This window comes from Mus caroli, chromosome 16 (assembly GCF_900094665.2).
Source record: "Mus caroli chromosome 16, CAROLI_EIJ_v1.1, whole genome shotgun sequence".
Taxonomy (NCBI): domain Eukaryota; kingdom Metazoa; phylum Chordata; class Mammalia; order Rodentia; family Muridae; genus Mus; species Mus caroli.
This window is the reverse complement of record NC_034585.1, coordinates 45295645-45299325: the sequence shown is the minus strand read 5'-3', so window position 1 is coordinate 45299325 and position 3681 is coordinate 45295645.

The window sequence follows — 3681 nt, the reverse complement described above, 5'->3', positions numbered from 1 at the left end:
GAGTTTTAAAAGGGAAATGGGGCTAGAGAGATGGCTCAGCCATTCAGAACACTTGCTCCTCTTCCAGAGGACCTGAGTTCAGTTCCTAGCACCTATTTTAGAAACAGGAGGGGAGAGGAAGGAAACCCGGCTGGGGAGATGGTTCAGCAGTTGAAAGCACTTGCTGCTTATCCTCATGATTGGTGTGAGTGTTATATCCATCATTTGTTAATTAGGAAAGATAAGAAACAGAAATCCAATGCAGGGTCTTATGAGATCCAAGCTCCAACATCAGGAAAAGATGAGGGTCAAGGGAATCTGGAAACTTAAAGAGATTGTTCAGATCCCTGGACCGATAACATTTGCTTTATTTACTGTGGATGGAGACCACTAAGCTTGCCAATTCCAGCAGGTACTCAGGCACACACCACAACACAAATGGACCACACACGGGCAGGCAAAAGACACACATGTTGATGGACAGATGGTCACACAGAGGTAGACACACAGACCTACAGATTGACACATAGGGACAAGGCTGGGGTTGGTGAAGTCATCTGGCATCAAGGCCATACTTATAAAACAAACCCACACAGAGGTGGCGTGCTGCCAGGAATAGTTACAGAACGGCTTAGGTCACTACTTAGTTTTGGGTTCCCTGGGGATGTGGTTTCATTCACCTTTTGCTGAGTCATAGACCATGCCCCAAATCCAGCATTAGCCTTTCAGGCCCACGCTGCTCATCTCCATCAGGACCATATCCTTTAAATGTGAACTGCCCTGTTTGCCCCTCTGTTTCCTATAGGTCTCTTTCATCAGATTCCTGTGCATTATTTCTTGTTTTTGCCAATTTTAGGGACAGATTCTTTTCCTTTCGTCTGGCATAAAGTCTCCAAAAATTAGGCCCTAGTATGTTCAAGCAGTAACTATCCCTTTAATTAGTTTTTGTCTGTTTGGTTTGTTTTGTTTTAAACATAGATTTCAAATAAATTTCTAGCGAGGGTGTTCTGATCCTGTTCAGTTGTAATGAATGAGTGGTGAGGATTTATTGAGCTGACATCAGTGAATCCTGTAAATGACAGGGTCCTCTATTCTCTCCTCACAGGCGAGCTCCATGCATCCCTCGTGAACTTAAAGCAAACTTTATATGCCCCAATATAGGGGAATGCCAGGGCCAAAAGAATGGGAATGGGTGGGTAGGGAAGTGGGGGGCGCTATGGGGGACTTTTGGGATAGCATTGGAAATGTAATTGAGGAAAATATGTAATAAAAATATTAAAAATTTAAAAAAAAATAAATCTCTATGAATGTCAGCCTCTTATCCATATTCTAGGAAAGGCTGCAGAAAACAAAAACATGGAAAACATCCCATTGTCACATAGTTTACCTGATGGGAAAATGTCATATACATATGAATGTATATATAAATATCATGTGCATTTTATATATAATACAATTATTACATACAATACACATATTATATATGTATATATTTCCTCAAATTATCAACACTCATTAGAAACAGAATAAAGTACAATAATCACTCCTAACACTGAAAGTTATAATATGAAAGCTTTATTTCTAGCTTTAGTCTGGTTTTACCTACAGGCTTTAATTGATAGGCTGTGTTCCCTCAGCCTTCCTTCCTGATATTGGAGAACGTGAGCTTGCTTTCCTTTGCACCTTCTGATTGCTGGCACTCTCAGAGACAGGTGAGAGTATACGCCATCAAAAGCCATTTCCATCTGGTTTCAGAAATACTAACTTATTTTTGTGCAACCAACTCCGTAATTTAGAACAGATTATAAAAAGTGATGTGGGAAAAATACATATTTACCTCATTTTTCTTGCCTCTCGCTTTTTGCTCTTTCTGTCCTTCTCTTTATTCCTTCCTTCTCTGCCAAAAAAAAAAAAAACCTCTTCTTTCTTTTATTTTTACTTTTGACTTAATTTTATGTTTGTTTTGTCTGTACTTGTGTGCACCACATGTATGCAATGTTTATTGTGGCCAGAAGGGGGAGGCAGATCCCCTGGAACTATAGTTATAGGTGGTTGTGAGCCACCAGGAAAATGCTAGGAACTGAAGCCCAGTTCTCTGCAGGAGCAACACGTGCTCTCTTTACCTCTGAACCATCCCTTCAGCCTCGTTCCTCTTTCCAAGTCAGCTTTTCTAGACAATTCATTCTGGAGGCTGGAGAGATAAATATTCTATTTTTAACAAGAAAAATTGAAAACTTTCCTTGTCTTTTTAAAGGTTTATTTTATTTTTATGTTTGACTGCCTGCATGTATATATGTGTATCGTGTGTATACCTGGTGCTCTTGGAGGCCAGAAGAGATCACCAGCACCCTGAATCTGTAGTTACAGACAGTTGTGGCCAGTCCAATTCCAATGTGGATTCTGGGGAACTGAACCCAGGTCCTCTGCGAGAGCAGGAAGTGCTCCTAACTGTGAAGCCATCTCTCCAGCCCCACTTCCTGGGCAGCAAGTAAAGAATGGTCACTATACAGCCAGCCTGGACACAAATCTGCTAGATACAATGAGTGCAAGTCTTCCTTTGAGATGTAATATTTTCTGGTACCTTATCTCAATTCTAGATTCATTCTAAGGGACTTTGGTGGTGCTAGCAACTCAGGATCTCACACACACTAGGCAGGTGCCCTACCACCGAGCAGCATCTCCAGTCTGCTCGCTCTCTCTCTCTCTTTCTCTCTCTCTCTCTCTTCTTTTGTCTTTATTTTGAGGCAATGTTTCACTAAGTTCCCCAAGCTGGCTTTAAACTAACTCTGTATTCTAGGAAGGTCTTGAATATCCATCCCATCCTCTACATTAGAACTCGTCTGGAGTTTGGCGTATAGAGCTGTCCTCCCAAGGCCAGCTTCTAAATGACCTTTCCTATTCCAAAATTCCAAAGCACCTACCTCCAAAAGTACTTTAGGGGAAAGAGCATCACATACAGGGCTTATGCGCTGCATTAATCTATAAATAATTCAAAGATGAAAGTTCTAGATAAAGAGATCGTATAAACAGTCATAGAAACAGGCAAATTATAATTAGTGAGTCTTGGAAAAGGGCCCACAAGTACCATTTGTGCTGTTTTCCTCTTCCTAACTTTTCTCTAAGTGTAAAATTATTTATGTAGAAATAAGATACAACTAAAATATGAATGTGCTACATATTCCATATACCATGTGTAGTAAGTATATGTCTCCCTGGGTCTCCTTGCACAGAGAAAGTTCTAACAGGATGGGCATTAAAGGGTTACCATGGACCGGGCATGGTGACACACGCCTTTAATCCCAGAACTTGGGAGGTAGAGGCAGGCAGATTTCTAAGTTCAAGGCCAGCCTGGTCTACAGAGTGAGTTCCAGGACAGCCAGGGCTACACAGAGAAACCCTGTCTCGAAAAACCAAAAACAAAACCAAAAACAAAACAAACAAACAAACAAAAAACAACAACAACAAAAAGGTTACCACGGGCTTCTCATAGTGAAAGAAATAAAAAAAATCTTTCTATATAAATTTTGTACATTGTGTGCTTATTACTTCTGTAATAGTAAACAACATTTTAAGGAAAAAAAGTACTATATCACTTGTCGTATTGCCTTATAAGTAGGCATAGTACTCTCTACACAGCTCTCCATGCAGAAGTACTCTGACCTATTCTCACAAAAAAAAAAAAAAAAAAAAAAAAAAAAAAAA